This window comes from Oncorhynchus nerka, linkage group LG26 (genome assembly GCF_034236695.1).
Source record: "Oncorhynchus nerka isolate Pitt River linkage group LG26, Oner_Uvic_2.0, whole genome shotgun sequence".
NCBI lineage: Eukaryota > Metazoa > Chordata > Actinopteri > Salmoniformes > Salmonidae > Oncorhynchus > Oncorhynchus nerka.
The window spans coordinates 13,986,576-14,008,261 of NC_088421.1; the positions used below are offsets into that span (position 1 = coordinate 13,986,576).

Here is a 21,686-nt window from a genome sequence, read left to right on the forward strand (position 1 = left end):
TATTTATTAGGCCAAACATTACTGCTGTATACAGTAGCATACAACAAAACCATAAACATATGGGGGGGGGGGGGGGGGGGCGCAGTCACCAGTGCTAAGCTACGCTTCATCTCTTCTCCGGCCTGAGTCTGGCCACAATACTTCGTCCACATCACAAGATACGTTTTCTCTTGCCAAACATCGTGGGAAGTATCTCCTAGCATGGCGTATCCAACCTTGGTCAGAGGCAACCTCTATGTCCCCACATACGTCCTCCATTGGCTGGAGAAGCGGCATCTTGGCATAGGGTTGGTAATCATACACTTTCCAGCGCCAGGCTGAGAAGAATTCCTCTATGGGATTTAGAAAAGCTGAATATGGTGGTAGGTACAAAACTACAAATTGTGGATGGGTGGCAAACCAGTTTTGGACCAGAACAGCCCGGTGAAAACTAACATTGTCCCATAAAACCACAAATCTAGCAGGCTCCTGATCTGGATCAGGGACAAGCATTGTGTAAATTGCATCCAGAAAAGTGAGCATATTGTACGGACCCAGTGTGGCATTGTGATGGAGGACCCCGTTTTGAGTGATGGCAGCACATAGTTACATTACTCCCACGCTGTCCAGGGACATAGGTAATTGCCCTCTGTCCTATTACATTTCTTCCGCGGCGCCTGGTTTTGGTGAGGTTGAAGCCAACCTCATCCACATAAATAAATTCATGGCGAATTACATGGGCATCCAGCTCCAATACTCTCTGTAACAGACAAAAGGATATACAAATGAGTAAATATGGTATGTCTGAAGTACTGGAAGTAGTGTTGCATACATACCTCTACAAAGTCATGTCGCATATTGTTGACTCTGTCAGAGTTTCTCTCAAATGGCACCTTGTAAAGTTGTTTCATCGTCACTCGGTGCCGTTGGAGGATGCGTTGTATGGTCGACAGGCTTACAGCATTGATGTTGTTAAGTATGGTGTCATTATTCAAGACATGCTCTCTTATCTCTCGAATCCCAATTACATTGTTGGCCATAAACCATATTTATAATTGCAGTCTCTTGTACATCTGTAAACAAGCATCCTCGTCCTCCATGATGTCTTTGCCTTTCCACTCTGTACAGAATTCAAACACAGTATGTGTTCAGCATAGGAACTGTAAACAATGTACAACAAAATGTAGTACAGCATGATAACCAACCTCATTCATTCAATGCAGTGCAGTAAATGGATGGCTTAGAGTTACAAATGTTTATGCAATACTATGCAGTCATACGTATTTTACAGTACATTACTGTAATGCTAAAATAGTCATTAGATAGTTGATTACCTGTTCTCATTTCTGAAGGTTCGAATTATGGATGCCACTGTAAATCGACTCAAATTGGACTCTCAGTCCAGCCTCTCACATGGTCAAACCGTGGTTGATCACATGATCAACAAGTGTTGCCCTAATCTCATCAGAGATGGCTCTCCTTCCTTCTCTTCTTTGCCCTCGTCCTCTTCTTCTTCCTCCTCCTCTCCCTCCTACTCCTCTTGCTCTCTGTCCATTGTTGGCATCCATTGTTCAAAACAGGTCATCTGACCTTTGACCTATTTATAGGCCTATACTACAGTAAAGCAGTGATTGGTTAGTGATCAGTTAAGCTATTAGTGTTTGCACATGTGAGTAGTGTGTGTGTGACCTGGTGAATAAGTGTAGCATTTTGATTGGTTGTGTTTGGAAAAGGAAGGCAAGTCACTTCCTGTTAGATTTTTGTGTTTTAGGTAGAGAATTGTGTGTAGTGTTTTGAAAAAAGTGTTTTATGCAATTGACAACTGAGTCAAAGGCTGAGAAATAGCTTATGGTTTTGGATATTTGGTGTGTAGTTTTGCACTTTGAGTGAGAGGTTTCAAATCGTGTGACATGAAAAGATTTTGTGTGTAAGCAGTTGGAAAAAACTGTAAGCAAACCAGATGGCACTCTTTTTTTTCTGGACAGACAGGGACATAATTTACAAATGCACTATTTGTGTTTAATGAGTCAGCCAGATCAGAGGCAGAAAGTATGACAAAGTGTTATATTGATAGGTGTGTGAATTGGACCATAACTCTGTCCTGCTATGCATTCAAAATTGAACTAGTAGTTTTGGGTGTCAGGGAAAATGTATGGAGTAAAAAGTACATATTGTCATTAGGAATGTAGTGGAGTAAAAGTAAAAGTGATCAAAAATAAAAATAGTACAGATATCACAAAAAAATGACTTAAGTAGTACTTTTTTTGCCTAAGTACTTTACACCTCTGTAAGCCAGATAGGCCTATCACGTACATGCCCTTATGCCAATCATAAGTCAAAAAGAGGGTATCTTGTCCTGCTCTTGAAATCTGCTTCTGCTTCTGCATTCATCACAGTCATCTGAAACAGAGCATTGGGGTAGGTGCATGTCTGACATCAATCAGTGCGCAATTACAGAAATAATTGAATTGATTAGGTTTCCAAAATTACAATTGAAAGTAGGCCCTACACATACAACAAGTGAGCAAATTTGACAGCAGATGGTGTTAGCAAACTGTAGCATATCCTACCTGTGTTGAGTTTCAATCAAAGCACATGGTGTTAGCAAACTGTAGCATATCCTACCTGTGTTGAGTTTCAATCAAAGCACATGGTGTTAGCAAACTGTAGCATATCCTACCTGTGTTGAGTTTCAATCAAAGCACATAATGCCTAGTTGTGCGTGCTGTTGAGTTGTAGCCGCATGAGAGAAAAACGAGACCATTCGCAAGTAGTGCAGTTTCGCGGTGCCCACTGCAAGGGAAGAGAGAAGTATGTGCAGCTGAATGTGAATGTCCAGGTATTCTCATGAGAATTCTAGAATGTAAATCTTGTTGGGGCAAACCCAACTTTTTTGGGGTTGATGCATGCCAGCAAAGCCACTACACAACACAACAGTAAACAATACATTAATTGCACTATAACAATAATGATAATTGCCCACAAACTGTTTGGGCCTACATAAAGTTGTTCCAACAGCAGAGCTTTCTTTTCAGCACCATGGAGTGAGCCCTTACCACTGCTACAACTGGCTATCAGCGGGCCTTGTTTGGAAGCAAAATCGTTAATTCAGCCTCATTTAATGCCTTTTTAAAAACATAGCTTATATGACTGACTTTCTTAAATAAATGTGGTTTCTACTGACAATTGAGATGTACAAACTATTGCATAAGGGAATGATGAGAGAATTATAGGCAAACCATCATTTCGATTAATACATTAATGAGCGAGCTAAGACGGACATAGTCAAGATAACTATTTGTTCAGCACTTTTGAAGTGTACAGGGACAGAATCCAGGGCCGTTCTTACAGTATTCTCCCTGTACACCAAGTTAGAACTGTAGGATAAATAAAGGGGACAAATAATCAGCCAAGGAAAGCTCTTAGAATATTCGATGATGACATTTCTTTAAAACAGGCTATAGGCTACATGTGCACCACCAAGTCAGGACAGTAGGCTAAGTTATGAGGGGAAAAGGGACCAAATTATTAGGGTAAGGCACATGGGCTACTAACAGCTTACTACACAACATACACTTTGTATTACTTTCTTAACTACAGTATACATATCTCCCTGGCATATTGCATAATTTACGCAGCAGCATACAAGACATTTTTGGACCATTGTGCTGTGCTCACTTGAACAAGAAGGTGACGTGGTGGTCCTTCTTGTAGGCAAATTCTGTCATCAAACTTTGTCATCAAAGACTGGCATTCTCTGGATTTATGGTGCGTTCAAGACAACTGGGAACTCTGAAAAGAACAAGGTCAAATCATGACGTTTGTGATCTTCAGGTCGGAGCTCTAGAAAGAGGCCCGTTCAAAACGTATTTTCCCAGTCGGAGCTAGTTTTTTCTCAGAGTTCCCAGTTGTCTTGAACTCACTTAAGTCTGAGATTTCCCAGTTCTGAGTTTCCAGTTGTTTCGAACGCAGCAGAAGTCATGCTGGATTGACAGCATGGCCAAGGTATTCATCATTTTCTGGCCCATGGTGTTGCGTGCGAATGTTTATTATTTTAAGCTTGGAAAAGAGACCCTTAAACCCAGACTTAGACCCCACACCCTCTCCACCGAATAGCAGGAGAAGCAAAATAGTGATTGCTTTGCAAGGCTTGCAGTTATCCACTGATTCCTTCCAAACCACTCATTGTTGAATTTGCCATTTTCAAATTGTTGTGTAATGTTTATGTCCAATGCAATAGCCGATGAACATCGATTCGTTTTATCTATAATTTATTTTCATATGACAAGGATTGAAAAGGATTTGCCAGTAGATTGTCGACGTGATTCATGATGATGACTGCTTGTCTCGCTTGCTAGCTAACATTTTGAAAGTATGTTTACACGATCAGTCCAATTAAAGCTACGGTAGATGTAACGTGATTTGACATAATTTTTATCTGTGGCCACCGACCTTGAGCCTTCTTGGATGGGCACTTCTAATGTAAATCTATGGTAACACCCAAGGGGGCATGAACATTCTACCTCTCCCTGTAGATTTTGCAGTGACGTAGTGTCCCCATGAGTGGCAGAACACTGAGCCAATTACAGCGCAACTAGAGAAGATTACCAACCCCTACGCACTGTATTTTCTGCTGACTGCCCCTCCACAACAGAAAACACGGAGCTAGACTGAAACACCTGCAAAAAGGAGACCATGTTTGTATGCGGCTTTATTAACTCAATATTAACTCTTTGCAAACTGATATGTGACACATATTAATGCCAAAATAACATGCAAAACAGGCAACAACAAACAATAAATATACAGTTAATGAGCAGTTACTGCCTTTTTGCTTGGTAGGGCAGAGTACCAGTCAGAAGTTTGGAGACATCTACTCATTCAAGGGTATTTATTTATTTATTTTTATTACTATTTTCTACATTTTAGAATAATAGGGAAGACATCAAAACTATGAAATAACAGTCATGTAATAACCAAAAAAGTGTTAAACAAATCTAAATATATTTTATATTCTTCAAAGTAGCCACCCTTTTGCCTTGACAATTTAGCATTCTCTCAACCAGCTTGACCTGTAATGCTTTTCCAACAGTCTTGAAGGAGTTCCCACACATGCTGAGCACTTGTTGGCTGCTTTTCCTTCACTCTGCCTCCCACCATCTCAATTGGGTTGAGGTCGGGTGATTGTGGAGGCCAGTCCTCTGATACAGCACTCCATCACTCTCCTTCTTGGTCAAATAGCCCTTACATAGCCTGGAGGTGTAAAGAAACCCCCTTGAAATAGTATGTTTGTCCAAACTTTTGACTGGTACTGTATATATGTATTATTGTTTTTTTTTGCAAAATAAATGACAGGTTTCCACTCTATTTTACACATTTTGCCATGAGGCCGAGAGAAAGTTTTGCTGTTTTACAGCTAACCATGAGGCTGAGGCAATCATTCTAAAATCTCATTTGAAATGAAGTGTGTTTTTTTTTGTCTTACAGTACGTTTTACTATGCTCTTATATTTGGTTCTGATGTGTACAATACTGTGATTTGCACCCTTCCCCAGTGTAGCCTGTTGTCTAGTAGAGTAGAGACGGGGCGTAAAGTAGAAGCTTCGGGCCTTTAGCTGTCAGGAAGAAGGGTCGAGTAAAAGTCGAATCCACAGTAGGGTGAGAATATGTTCCGGATTGTGCCGCATTTTATCAAAACAATCTAACACCACTAATTTACAAAAAAATTGATTTATTACGTATTTCAGTTAGGCATTCACATTTGTCTCTTTTGCAGCAGAGAGGAAGAGGCGAAGCAATCGCCAAAATATGTCCAAAATAAGGCCAACGCGTTTCTTTGTGCTTATTTCGGACCTAATCTTTTCGCCTGCCTTTGGGACAACGACTCCCATTGTTAGGACACAGACATGGGCATCTCGTCATTATATACTGATCTCTGTTTGCAGTCCTGTTGATCTTTAGACAAGATATACATCATATAGGTGTGGTACTGATGATGTTAAACACTTCTCCAATCCTTGTTGAGATCTGATTTTCTGCGCAGCGCAAGGTGATAGGGCCAATGTCATATCGTCAACCAATCACTTTTGTAAAATCCTTTCGGTCTAAATTCCAAGCTAAATTTGGAGGGGACAGTTAAAAAATAATGCTTCTGACAAAAAGCTACAAAGTAAATATATAGCCGTATTTGAAAATGTATATAAGGTTATTAATATTTTATCAAACTTGTGAGGCCCTCCATGCTCAACAGTTGTTCATCTAACATATTTGCTGCGACGTCACTCAATCCGGTTGTCAAAGTCTCCCATCCTAACTGTTTTACATTCCCTAAAACCAACCAGAAACGTTTCCTTGCCCAAGTATTCCCAGATGTTCACAAATCAGACACACATTTGCTCATTACACACATTACACATTAGACATAATGGTCTAACCATAGGATGGATTGCAGTCTCTCCTTATCCATAAGTGTAAATACCAACATGTAAATAATAATAGGAGTGTAAAAAGTCCTGCTTAGAGGTATCTCTCCAAGGGGTTTGGCCAACCCTGATCTGTTTCCCAAATACTGGGGTTTGAATATGTTCACGTGACATTTGTCATTCTACAAATGATCCCACATTTAAGAAAAATCGAATGAAAATCTTCAGGTGGTTGAGGCTGATTTACAAAACCTTGCCATTATCTTACTCTACATAGAAGATATTCTGCAATTATGCCTACCGTTTCTGCCTAGTAGCTTGCGCACAATACTAAAATGACAAATCAGGATATTTGAGGCAGGGGCATTTCAATATTGCCTATTCTCATTTCATGACTTAGACAACTGTGAGCTCCAAAAGTATTGGCACTGTGACACTTCCTTGTTGTTGTTTCCTCTCTGTACTCCAGTACACAATGACTTAGTTAAAGTCCAGACTGTCAGCTTTAATTTGAGAGTATTTTCATCCATATCTGGTGAACAAACCGTTTAGAAAGCACTTTTTGTACATAGTCCCCCATTGATTAAATCCAGCTTGTGACTCTACAAATTTGTTGGATGTATTTGCTGTTTGTTTTGGTAATTACAGATTATTTTATTCCCAATATAAATATATGGTAAATAATTGATTGTGTCATTTTGGAGTCACTTTTAAATACGAATATAATATGTTTCTAAACACTTCTACATGAATGTGGATGCTACCATGATTACGGATAGTTCACGAATAAATCGTGAATAATGATGCGTGAGAAAGTTACAGACGCACACATATCACAACGGTGAGAGGTTAGCATGTCCTGAGGATATGATATTTGTTTGTTTTTATTTTTTATTTTACCTTTATTTAACTGTGTTTGTAACTTTCTCACTCATCATCATCCACGATTCATTCAGGACTATCCGACTTTCTGTAAAACGTGTCAATGTCCCAATTATTTTGGAGCTCACTCACTGCCCATAAATGCTTACAAAAATTCAAAGCCCTTATTGAACATTTTATTGTTTCGTTTTTTTTCGAAAAGACACAAGTTCGCATATCAGATTTCAAATAGCCTAATTAAACCAGCAAAATGACTTAGATGTGAAACAATAACAGTATGGGGAATAACAGTAGTATTCTTGCTGTGATAAGAATGATCATGGGATATCTTTTGTTTAGAGGATAATCGCCGCGGTCATTTTAGGGTACCACACTCAGCGTTGTACAACCCCATCACCACTGGGTGGCGCTGCGTTGTATGCTACATTTGAACCCACAATAGACTAAAAAGCTGTTACCAGATGCATGTAAATCATTCAACGTAGGCTATGACGAATTGTAGCCTTTTTGAGTGGCCTATAGTAAAACAATATTTTGACAGCGTCAAGTTTGTTTATAAACTCATAACAATATCACAATAAGTAGAAGTATATGTAACAAGTAGGATGGCTAGTAACCTACCAGATTTTGACTATAGCCTACACGACGTGATGGAATACTTTTTAACACACATCCATAATATTTTGTTCCTTGCTGACTCTTACAGTGAATAGCCAAATAATTCGTGACTTCACTTCTCCTCTAAAGGAGCATTTCCTCTGTTACAATGAGCGCTGGTGAAGAGACGCCTTGGCAGAGGAACATGCTGTGATTCATAAGGGAGTTATACTACAGACTTGAAAAACTCTGTAATAATGTTGCGCGTCGTAGTGGAATCAGCCAAAGGCATCCCCAAAAAGAAACTCGGACACCCAGATCCCATAGCAGCGGTAGTGTTCAAAGGTGAGTTATTGTTTTGTTGCCTCTTGCTGTGGCATTTAGCCTACATCTACTCTTTGGTTTCAATGCCTTGATGGTTGGCTATTCTTGAGAAGTTCAAAACATCTGGATCAAAGACGTTCTCCAAATGTAGGCTAATATAAATCAAAGATGAAGACATGCAGAGTTGCTTTCGGGTTGTAGCCTACTTCTTAGTTAGGCTACTTTATAGTCCTCTTTATTTTAAAGTCATATTATCCTTTCTGCCCTTTGCTGTCAATGTTGGGTTAGTCGACTAATTTTCTGTCTATCATTTATTCTTTGAACCAACAACTGCAATATTCCACAACAAGATGATATTCTGATGGATTTTGTAGTCCCCAAACATTTAACATGTTCAATAAACACAAACATGATGCTCGTTGTATTCAAAGTTGAAGTACTGCATCGTTAACTGTGCGCTTGTAAGGGCACAAACCTACTATGAATTGCATTGAAGGTACAACAATGGTACTGTGCATTAGTTCTGAGATTCCCAAACCTCATTTTGCCTGCTTGAAGGCAATGAGTCACATTAAATCACGTTGCCTGTATTGTGTTACACAGAGGGAAAACACATTCCCGTATAAAGGGTTGGAATCATCCATTCTCCCCCTGTCATGAAGAGCTCTGCAGCTGGGTCAATGTGCTTCATTTTTGTATGGATATTTTAGGACAAGAGTCAGTCCAAGATGCACATTCAACTTTTATGGTTCAATATGTTGCCACTGTAAGTTGGCTCAATGTGTTACCAGCCCCAGGGACGTTGTAGTTATTACTCATTTTAAAACTACCTATATATGTTAAAGGCCCAGTGCAATTAAAAACATGATATACCTGTGTTTTATATATATTTCCATTATGAGGTTGGAAATTGAAATTGTGAAAATGATGATAATGCCCTTTTAGTGTAAGAGCTGTTTGAAAAGACTGCCTAAAATGTCAGCCTGTTTTGGTGGGGTAGAATTTTGGCCTACCTGGTGACATCACCAGGCAGTAAATGAGTTAAGAGACCAATAAGAAACAACCGTCTCTACCAATAACAGCTAGTTTTCCCCTCCCCACTTAAACCACTCCTAAACAGTCCTTGCAAAATTATTGCTTGAGAACTTTGCATTTTTGCAAAGAAGCTTTTTTTGTTTATTTTTTGACCATTTAGTTAAAAACAATCACAGTAACATAATTGTTACCCAGAAATGATTTGATATTCAGATAAAAACGTCTGCATTGGACCCAGAGAAATATATTCTACCCATGCATATACTCCCGAGTGGCACAGCCGTCTAAGGCACCGCATCTCAATGCTTGAGGTGTCACTACAGACACCCTGGTTTGATTCCAGGCTGTATCACAACCGACCGTGATTGGGAGTCTCGTAGGGCGGTGCACAATTTGCCCAGCATCGACCGGGTTTGGCCGGTGTCGGCCATCATTGTAAATAAGAATTTGTTCTTAACTGACTTGCCTAGTTATATGCAGGGTATATATAAAAACATATATTGCGTGTTTTAATCTTGCCACTTTGTGTAAATCCTACAGGTGAAAAGAAGAAAACTAAAGCAATTGATAGTGAACTCAATCCCGTGTGGAATGAAGTAAGTATAAATATTAACATTACAATCCATCCTCTCTCTGGCAGTCTCTGGGAATGTTGAAAAAGGTGTTGAGAGTGAAGTTTTGTGTGGAGGAGGATATGAGAATGAATTAGGGAATAAAATGTTGTCCGCTGTGTGTAGTTATTATCAGATAGAGGAATGATAACTGTGAACACTTCCCCTTTGATTTAAAGCATTTGTACCCCGCCATGTTTCATAATTTAACTAACATTGGCAAAGTTGCGTTTTTTATGAACTAACTCAATTTGTGGTTGCAGGTGCTTGAGTTCGACCTAAAGGGCTCCCCATTGGATGCGTCCTCCTTTATAGACGTGATTGTGAAAGACTATGAGACGATCGGCAAAGACAAGTACGTACCTGACATGTAGCTACTGTATATGTTTCAAAAGTTTTGTGAGAGAACACACATCACACACACACACACACACACACACACACACACACACTCCTGCTAATCAGACGCTGCTAGTGCTGCTAGGGAGGAGGTGGGACATAGTGTTTTACTCAATTTGACCTCTGTCATTTGTCAGTCAAAGTGCCCCTCCATTAGAATGTGAACCTGGTCATTACAATACAGGGTCTAGTAAGCACAGGTTATACAGAGAGTGAGTTAAAGGGAACGTTCAAACCCTGAGGCCAGTGCTGAGTTTAAACTGAGTTGTAAAAAACTAGAGTAAGCACTTCTGTGGAGGGAGATCCATAATGTTCATTAAGGTCAAATCTTCAGGTTACTTGCGTAACCCCGTAGTTCTATGATAATATGAGTGAGCTATCTTACATATGGGGGCATGCCCTTTGGGGCGAGATCATAAGGAAGCTCCAATCACAAAACATCTGTGGTAAACAGACAGGAGGCGTGGCGAATAGTGGGGAACCCCACTCATTATAATGCATCAAGTCCCATACTCTAGCTCATTATCAAACATATGTGTTCCTCCTTAAGCATATTCAGATACCCCAATCATATTATCAGAGAACAGGGGTTACGCAAGTAACCTTAAGATTTGACCTTAAGGAACATCATGGATCTCTGACTGCAGAAGTGTTTACCCAAGTGCTCTTTCAAATACTTTTTTCTTTATCTCAAATATGGGTATCTCACATGTAGTCAACTCCCATAGCAGTTGACTATATCGGTGGCGAGTTCACAATGAAGTCGGAAAACAACGAGACAAGTCGTGCTGAGGAGAGTGTAGAGAGAGCTTGTGATCTCCGTAAGGAAGAAAACGATTCATGAGCTAGAGGGCGGGGCGCCTTATAATAGGTTGTGTGATTGGAGTGTCCTTGTGACCCCGTCCCGAAGGACTTACCCCATACGTGAGATACAGAAACAAGTTTTTGAAAGAGAACTTAGTTGATCTACAATTACATATAAAAAAACTCAAGTTTTTCCATTGCAATGGGCCACATAACGTCTACAGGAACTCCTCTTGCCATGACAACATGTGTTGAGGAAAATTGTGTTTACCGCAGAGCTTCAATGATTACCACGTTGGTAAGTGGAAATTGAGGGGTGATTTGAAGTCGCACAACCCCTTGCAGCTCCACTACCACACCCTGTACCTGCCTCCGTGTTCAGACTCGCTGTGCTATGTGAGGAGGATTCATCGCTCACTATGATGGAACCGTTTTCTCTCTCCAAAAGGCTATTGCTTCACCATGAGCACAAATCACTTCAAACTCAATAGATTCAAAAAGGGTCTCTTATGTGTCTACTGTATATCAAGAGAGACAGGTATCAAAATGCTTTTCACTTCACATGTTAGTGCTTTTATGTTGATGAGGGGCGGCAGGGTAGCCTAGTGGTTAGAGTGTTGGACTAGAAACCTGAAAGTTGCAAGTTCAAACCCCTGAGCTGACAAGGTACAAATCTGTTGTTCTGCCCTTGAACAGGCAGTTAACCCACTGTTCCTAGGCTGTCATTGAAAATAAGAATTTGTTCTTAACTGACCTGCTTGGTAAAAAAAAAAAACATATTTGAGCTTCATTGTTGTGATATGTTTAAGTCACGTAATGAGCAGCCTCTATTTAGCAGCATGCTTTTCACCACTTCTCAGCAGGAACGCTAATCTAGAGAGAGAGAGAGCTATGGTAATGAGAGTGACTCACATCTTTGAACTTCTATAATGTGGGTGGGGGGCACTGGCAGAGTCCAGACTCAAACACAAGCAAAGTTACAGAGCTTGCACAGGCTTGTCACTGGCAGATGGGGGTTTGAGTAAGCTTGAGAACCCTTTGCAGATGTGTGTGTATATGGGTGAGGTTGACTCATCTAGTATGAACACACACTCAGTAAGGGGGTATAAGGACATCTCCTAGTGACCACCATATACAATCATTTGTCCTGTTGAGGCATTTCGAATCCTCCATATCCAACGTCCAAATAAAAAAAAAAAGCCCAAAATGATATACAAACATGGATACATACAGTATGTTTTTTTCTGCTAGAGACTAGACAGTAAACTATAGCCTGCTCTTGCCAACTCCATTACTCATTGTCAATCCAAACATGGCATGACATTGATTGACAAGGAGTTGACATGACAGCACAAATAGACGGGCACAGTTAGCAGCAGGGCCTTTGATATCAGCAAAAGAAACAACTCCATATTATGCTGTATTATTTGACTTCATAGTGTGGAACTGCTTTAGACTCATAAAAGAGGAACTAGCCACTACCCAGTGCATAAATATAGCCAACTAGTGTGCTGACAGGTAGTGTGTGTTCCATATTATTAGTCAGTAACAGTCAACTCATTTCCTCAGAGGGAAAATATTCAGCAATGGGTATTTTGCATGTGTCTGCTCGCCTTTGAAAAGTCAACTGCCAACTAATTGAGTCAAGAAAAAATGTGAAATGTGTAGAATTCCAAGAGGAATAAAAAACAAGACTCAAAGAGCATTTCTCTCTCAGCTTCAGAGTAGCCTGCTTTCAATGCAGTTGGCTGGGCTCCCTGCCTGTGCCATTAAACCCCTACAACTCATCCAGAACGCCGCAGCCCGTCTGGTGTTCAACCTTCCCAAGTTCTCTCACGTCACCCCGCTCCTCCGCTCCCTCCACTGGCTTCCAGTTGAAGCTCGCATCCGCTACAAGACCATGGTGCTTGCCTACGGAGCTGTGAGGGGAACGGCACCTCAGTACCTCCAGGCTCTGATCAGGCCCTACACCCAAACAAGGGCACTGCGTTCATCCACCTCTGGCCTGCTCGCCTCCCTACCACTGAGGAAGTACAGTTCCCGCTCAGCCCAGTCAAAACTGTTCGCTGCTCTGGCCCCCAATGGTGGAACAAACTCCCCTCACGACGCCAGGACAGCGGAGTCAATCACCACCTTCCGGAGACACCTGAAACCCCACCTCTTTAAGGAATACCTAGGATAGGATAAAGTAATCCCTCTCACCCCCTCCCCTGAAAAGATTTAGATGCACTACTGTTCCACTGGAGGTCATAAGGTGAATGCACCAATTTGTAAGTCGCTCTGGATAAGAGCGTCTGCTAAATGACTTAAATGTAAATGTAAATGTAATGCCAAGGTGTGATCTCTACCGCTGACCCTGTAGTTCAACGTCATTTCCAGGACCTGTTTTAACACATGATTGTTTATCTCTCTGTGTGGGAAGACAGATTACTTCAACACTGAGGTGACATAGCCAAGAGGGGAGAGGCATGACAACATCCCACCTTCCCCCCTCTCTCTTCTCTCCCACCCTCTTCTTTCCTCTCTCTCTCCCTCTCTCTCTCCCCCTCCCATCTCTATTCTCTCCTCTCTTCTTTTCTCTCTATCCCCCCTCTCTCTCCCATGCTCTCTTTCAATTCACTTAAATTATCTCTCCCTCCCTCCTTCTCTCTCTCAATTAAATTTCTCTCCCTCTCACTCCCTCTCTCTCTCTCTCTCTCTCTCTCTCTCTCTCTCCTCTCTCTCTCTCTCTCTCTCTCTCTCCTCTCTCTCTCTCTCTCTCTCTCTCTCTCTCTCTCTCTCTCTCTTGTCTCTCTCCTCCTCTCAGCCTGATACACAAGGCCAGACTACAGGCATGCTTGTGGTAGATGCTAATTGCTCCCAGCGGTTAGTCTTTCCTCGTCCTCCCTTTTCATGATTCTTTTCCCTCGTCTGTGGGATCGAGTGTTGTTCCTCACTACAGAGCACAGATGACATTTATCCCAGTGTTCTCCGGGGAAGGCTCTAATGGTTGCCAAAATAAGCTATGCTAGGCTGATGTTTGTCATTGCTTATTAAGATCACTCAGTTACAGGAAAGTCGTCTTCTCGCTACAATCCTATCACTTTGTTTTTCTTGAGTCCCTCCAGTCCAGCACAAGCAATGGGCCTCAATGGTCTCAATAATATGTTGACATATACACACTTCTTTAAATTGTGGCTGCATGGCACGGTGGTGGCTTTGTAAACATAACGGGAATAACTGAGATTAAGCAATGCAACATGATTCTTAATCATTGCGTAATAAAGAACCCTTGGTACCTTTCTAGTTAGTCCTCAGTTCCCCCATAAGGGACTTTCATCAGATCTGTGTGGTAAATATAATTGCTCTATATGACTTGTTGCTAGGTTTGTCAATTCTGAAAGAAGTACAAATGAGAACTGGATACTGCCTGTGATTAGTGAAAAAACTAATATATTCATACATATAAAATTACATACATCATTGTTGTCAAGAGAATTATGTTCTCGATGTTCATAAACCCAATTCAATTAAGTGCTCAGCCTGAAACCCAGAATTTGTAGGAAACTGGTTGAAATGAATCAGACGGAGGCCCAGCCACGATAGTCAGAAAGTTTATTTACGAGAGAGCTGCTCTGTTGTACAAAACAATTCATTTTATACTGGCTTATCCCGCACACACATTCACCCTCACACACGCACACACATTCACCCTCACACACGCATACACATTCACCCTCACACACGCACACACATTCACCCTCACACACGCACACACATTCACACTAACACACGCACACACATTCACACTAACACACCCATATGCGCATACTTTCTCACTAACCTTAGCACACAATGCCCTGCTACGGGATTCCGTGAGACTTACTCCCCCTCCTCCCTCAAGATAGGGAGACTGGGAAGTACTCTCAGTGGCCCCAGCCAAGGTCGGCCCTGAATCTTGCTCAGACAGTCTGTCTGTTATTCAAATAAGGTTTATAGACATATTGTACAGACTATGGTCATACATAATTCAAATCAATTTCATACTCATACGATTATACGGCTTCAGGGTTCAGGGTGGATTATTCTAGTCATTCATATAAATTCCCATCAACAATTGTACACAAACAACAGAGGAAATCTACACCTCTTTATGCAGTAGACCAGCAAGTATAATACATGCATTTGTTTAAGTGATCTCGGTATGATATTATTATGTTACTGTATGCGTTTCCACAAGAAAGATTCATGTCACATACATACAGGTGGTGCTCATGACTTTTGACCTCTATTCCAGATTTATTGGCTCAGCTAAGATCTCTCTCCTAGACCTGGCTCATGGTCACACCAAGTCCCTCCCAGCAAAGAACCTGTCCCTGGTCAATGAGAAGAAACAGGACACTGGGGTGAGATTCTCTATGGCTACACACTTGTGTCATTGAGAATTAACAGCTTCAAGAATGAACAAGATTTATAAACATGTATAAGCATTTATAATTGGCTTATTCTTAAAAGTAAATGAAGTGTAACCAATAATACACTTTATTGTAGTGACATTGTCAAGAGGTTCGGTGCTTTTGGCTTAACGGCTAATGTGTTGGGTTGACAATCGCTGGACCCGGGTTCAAGTCCTGGTCAGAACTAACACACAAATTCCCTACATTGGTGTAAGAAGTGGGATGGTGCCCATAAGGTCATCGGAAAGGCGAATACACATGAAGGACTTGGAATAAAGAAGCTTGGGGAGATGTTCTCCTGAAAGGAGGGGCTAGTGTAGCGATTATTTCGCTACACTACAAGCATTTCGCTACTCTCGCATTAACATCTGCTAACCATGTGTATGTGACCAATACAATTTGATTTGAAATCAAATCAAATTGGAAATCAAATCTATTTATATAGCCCTTCGTACATCAGCTGATATCTCAAAGTGCTGATTTGATTGGAGTAGCGACCTTAACCCAACACCTAGGGACCTCGTCAAGAGGTTCAGGTCTCTTGGCGTAACCGCTAAGGTGTTGGGTTGACAGTTGCTGGACCCAGGCCTGAGTCCCAGTCAGAACTACCCCATGCATATAATAACTAGGTTAAAATGTCTTGATCATTGTAAAATAATGTAAGTTAAAGTTGTCAATACATTGAGACATTGTCTTGAAGCAGCATGTTGACATTTAATCCCATCTTTTTTTAGGCAACCATTAATTTGATGATTGGTTATGAGCCGCCAGCTAGCACAGCTCCTAACCCTAACAATCAAACTGATGAAGACCAGTCGTATGGGGACACAGGTCAGTTTAACATAACAAATATGTGCACGCCATCTTTTGTTTTGGTTAAGCAAAATGGTGTCCTTCTCTCATGAGATCAGTTCCAATGTCTTTGGTATGCCAGTAATGTAAATCAACTCTTATACATGTAGTTTGGGAAAGGTATGCAGCTGTCTCAGTGGTATGTTTGGGTTTGGTATTGCAGTGGTATCTTGGTTCCCAGATTTGTATGTTTGTTAGCCAACTCCTCATCGTTCAATGTCCTGTAATGAGCAGTTGACTAAAGTACAGACAGATCTGGTAACCAGGGTTGGGGCACACAACAGGAAGCATTTGAAAACGGAAAACAAAAGCTTGCATTTCTTATTGGGCAAGTCCTAGGTAGTCCCTACCTGTTTCAGAGGTTTTTTTCTCACCATTTGGTCTCTAATGAATACTACCCAGATAACCAGGCTAGTGCGGTGGTGTGATGTTGTGGTTTTAGGCTTTGGTTGGTAGGAAGTATTGGAGTGGTTCTGGCTTGTCTGTGTTCATGACACAAGTGAAAGGCTGCTTGCTGTTTATGGAAATGGAGGATGCAAATTGAAAAGACAAACAACACTCACAGCCTTTTGCAGACTCTGCCACGAGGAAACATAATCAACCAAACATATTTTTTAGTACGTTCCATCAGGGGCTCGCTTTTGGAGTCAGGTCCGGGAATGGTTGTTATGTCATAATATCAGGTTACAGATGGACCTGCAAACTGTTTTGTTAGGTGATCTGAAAAACTACGATCTGTCAATGGGAAATATCATTTAACTCCTGGGTAAAGTATTTATTTATGGGGCAATATTGGTAGAAATGTTAAGAACAGGGAGGTTCAGGACTCTCATAAGACATCATAGTAAAATGGATGGATGTATTGCAAAAGGAAATAGCAAAATGGCATTATACTGGGAAAGATGGGTGACTTTGTGGACATCGGAGAGTTGGAGTTCAGATTGATGGTGGATTGGCGCTGTGGGTAAAAATCCAGCACTTGAGGAAATTAGGAATGTTTCTATATGTCTAATTATTTAGCTACAGGTACTGTAGATATGAGGGAAAATAGCTGTAAGTAGCAGTAGAAGTTTTGTTGTCTGTTAGTTTACTCTAATCAGGGTAGGGATGGTAGGGTATGAATTTTTGTAATGTATATTTGTATATTTTTTAAATATACACATGACACAAGTACACTCAGAAGACCATATGCTGAACACAAGTCACCTGGACCAGAAGTCCCCACAATAATCGTAAACTAAAATGTTTTTACCAACTGGGGACATTTTGTAGGTCCCCACAAGGTCAAATTCTATTTCTAGGGGGTTTAGGGTTTAGGTTAGAATTAGTGTTAGGGCTAGAATAAGGGTTAGGAGCTAGAGTTCGTTTTAGGGTTATGGTTAGGAGCTATGATTAGGTTTAGTGTTAAGGTAATGTTTTCGGGTTAAGGTTAGGGTACAGGTCAGGGTTAGGTTTAGGGTTAGGGACATTAGGATTTTAAATGGGACTGAATTGTGTGTCCCCATAAGGTTAGTTGTACAAGACTCTCTCTGTGTGTGTGTGTGTGTGTGTGTGTGTGTGTGTGTGTGTGTGTGTGTGTGTGTGTGTGTGTGTGTGTGTGTGTGTGTGTGTGTGTGTGTGTGTGTGTGTGTGTGTGTGTGTGTGTGTGTGTGTGTTCTGGCTTACCAGGTGGGGATGAGGAAGGGAAGGATGGGGAGGAGGTATACCTTGGGGGTCAGGTGGGGACCCCTGGAATTCCACCCACACCTGGCCAGCCTGGTAACCCCAACCAGAGGCCTGTCCGGACCAGCCGCAAGAGACACCGGGCCCTGGCCAACAAGCCCCAGGACTTCCAGGTAGAGTACATAGCTAGGACATGAAGTGCATGTCAAACGTTTAAAGTATCCTCCTCTCCTCATCTCTCTTTCCTTCATTTGCACTGATCTGAAACCACAGGACAGATGAAAGCAGTATGGTGGATGATGGCTTTCAACCTCCAGTTCTTTCAGATCAGTGGGAGGGAAGACTAGCAAAGGAATATTGAGATGCAGCCCTGGATGGTAGTATGGGGCCCTGTTTAAATACTTATGAAATGTGTCCTTCATCCTATTTTATCTTACTTGAGGTAATCACTAATCTGTGTAGGCATGAGAGGTGACAGCAATATGATAATTATGCATGCATCAATCCAATCACTAACAGATCAGTGATTGCCTCAAGGAAGGAAGGAAAAAAGGAAGGAGATATGCATTTTGTAGTAGAACAGCGCCTCTTTGACCTCTCCTATTATTGACAAATTACATAAATAAAAGGCGTAATTAAGGAATTTTGTGTTTGTTGAAGTCACTCAGTGTTAGTTAAACTCTTATACTCTTGTCTTCAATGACCAGATTCGCGTTCGAGTTATCGAGGGCCGACAGTTGCCGGGAAACAACATTAAACCGGTTGTCAAAGTGAATGTGTGCGGACAGACCCACCGAACCAGGATCAGACGAGGAAACAACCCCTTCTTTGATGAGGTAATCTCTTCATAACTCCATAGTTTTAAACTGCTCTTATACTCAAAAATCAAAACCACTAGGGCAAAGTTACACTTCTCTGATTGCGCGAAAAGTCATCTTTGTTTCAGAATTTAATATTTTTATTGACTGTCTTTTTCACCTCTTTAAACGCTTGTCTTTCTAGGGAGTTTTTCCTAGCCGCCGTGCTTCTACACCTGCATTGCTTGCTGTTTGGGGTTTTAGGCTGGGTTTCTGTACAGCACATTGTGACATCAGCTGATGTAAGAAGGGCTTTATAAATACATTTGATTGATTGATTGATTGATTGATTGTCTATCTGACTCCTGCTCCTCTTTTATCTTGTCCTGCTGATCCCTCTCTCAATGCACTCCTCCTTCTCCTGCTTCAGTGAGTTTCATTTGGATCTTCTTCTCTCTCTGCAACAGTGATATGTTTGAGTAAATCTAAAGCAGAATCCTCCATTAGATACATTATCTATCCCCCTTGACCGCTCACATGCATTTTCTCAACCTTTTCTAGTCAATTACTATACAATTGCTACAGTATGTCTGTATGAATTAGAAAGTATAGAAAGTATAGAAAGCTATGGAAAATGGTCATGGTTATGCCTAACTCTTTACTATGTACATAAATAAACCATGAAAATACTGTATATATCAACATATTTATAAACCCTCTCCACAGATATTCTTCTTTAATGTCAACATCCTGCCTTCGGAGCTTTTAGATGACTGTATCAGTATTCGGGTAAGTACAACACTCCCTCTCAGACTGGGTATAGTCTCTATACAGTGTGTTCACGAGTTCGGCTTCTCTCCATCTGACAAACATGTCGGAAGGGGTAGTAGTTGGAGTATGGTATGGGGGTTTTGGCGTGGATGGTGGACAGGGAGGCTAGACCCCGATTGGGGACAACGAGGTCGCTACTGTTGATCTGACCAAGTTGCACTTCGGTGAATAAGCTTTATCACCTACTCAACCTGGTTGAAGTACTTGCTGTAGACATGCTCTAGAGTGGAGCACATTGAGTGTCAGATGGTGCATTTAGCACAGAGGAGGCAAAATGAGCCAAAGGGAATGGAAGGGGTGAGAAGGTAGTGTAAGGAAGGCCCAGCCCCTGGTCGTGTACCAAGGTTGTGCTGAACCCCCTTTCTGGTAGGACCAACCCTCAGTTGTTGACTAGGTTTGACTGGACTTCCCAGTGCAGGAAAAGGCCCTGGTCATGGACCAAGGTGTGATCTGGACCACCCAGCATAGGAAAAGATAGAAGTGGAGAGAGAGATGGTAGTTGTTCTCCTATGGCAGTTCTTCCAGGAGCCAGTGAATATCCTCCAAGTCTTTAGCCAGGTAGTTCTTTGGAGCTAGGTCTGTAGCTTTAGCATCATCTTGCTCTGAGGCTACCTTCATGACTGTGGGCTTGTTTTTCAGGTCTTGGTGCATCTTTCAATGGATTACCATGTTGGTCGAATGAGTGTTTTGAAACTTGCATGAAGGGTTAAAGTTGGTTGCCCCCAAAAAGAATGCTGCCCTTGATGGGAATAACACTCTGGGGAGTGAGAAGGCTAGCAAACCCAGGAGTCGTGGAGTGGCGGCCACCATGACTGGTCAAGAGTGCATGCAACAAGCTAGTCCCGACTAGTAGGGGTCAGGTGGGGTAGGGATTTGGTCACAGAGCAGTTGTAGGAAGTCACGGGGGAAGCAAACCTGAGCAGGTCAAGAGGGAGCCAGTTCAACCTGAGCAGGTCAACAGGGAGACACGGAGCTGTTGGAGTATGGGCTCATTGTAATGGCTGGAATGAAATAAATGGAATGTAGTCAAACATGTGGTTTCCATATGGTTGATGTGTTTGATACTATTGCATTAATTCCATTCCAGTCTTTAGAATGAGCCCTTTCTCCTATAGCTCCTCCCTCCTCCTTCCTCTGGCACACACACACAAGCACGCACACATTCACACACACACACACATTCACACACGCACACACGTTATCTGCTCCAAGATCTTCCACTTGACCTACAGTATATGGTGCGTATCTGACCATTGGGAGGTTATCCAGAGTATGGTTTAAATAGAATGATATACACTGACCCTCTTTTGCCACCAGAACAGCCTCAATTCGTTGGGGCATGGACTCTAGGTGTCGAAAGCGTTCCACAGGGATGTTGGCCCATGTTGACTTCCCACAGTTGTATTAAGATGGCTGGATGTCCTTTGGGTGGTGGACTATTCTTGATACACATGGGAAACTGTTGAACGTGAAAAACCCAACAGTGTTACAGTTCTTGATACAAACCGGTGCGCCTGGCACCCACTATCATACCCCGTTCAAAGGCACTTTTGTCTTTCCCATTCACTCTCAATCCATGTCTCAATTGTCTCAAGGCTTAAAAATCCTTCTTGAACCTGTCTCCTCCCCTTCATCTACACTGATTGAAGTGGATTTAACAAGTGACATCAAAAAAGGGATCATAACTTTAACCTGGATTCACCCGGTAAGGCGACGTTAGACTATGTCACTTCTGTGTTGTCTCCGTATTGCTGTACTCTTTGTTGCTACTTGGCTACCTGCCAAACCTTTGAACTATTTAATCCAACTCTGTATTTAACCAATTTACCAATGTCTTAGTTTTGTCCTCACACAACTTTCTTTATTGACATTTTTCACCCCGGATGCTTTATTTGGACATAGAGCTGCAGGACCTCCTCCGGCCAAAAAAAGACAGGAGAACCATTGCCTTATGGTGAGCATAGCCAAGTTTCAAGCTCGGCTTCAGACGCAGTCGTTAGGCAAGGGCAATTTAAGTGTAGGAAATCACTGATCATAACCTTGATGTGATTGGCCT

General features: G+C 41.6%; 1 long non-coding RNA gene and 1 pseudogene across 1 annotated transcript in view; one reads left to right on the forward strand and one right to left on the reverse strand.

Annotated features, from left to right (window-relative positions):
- Nucleotides 1-21,686, reverse strand: part of LOC135564660 (uncharacterized) — a 529,018-nt gene that overhangs the window by 218,307 nt on the left and 289,025 nt on the right. The window lies entirely within an intron of this gene.
- The window catches only part of LOC115110877 (myoferlin-like), a 52,389-nt pseudogene continuing 38,552 nt past the window's right edge, over nucleotides 7,850-21,686 (forward strand).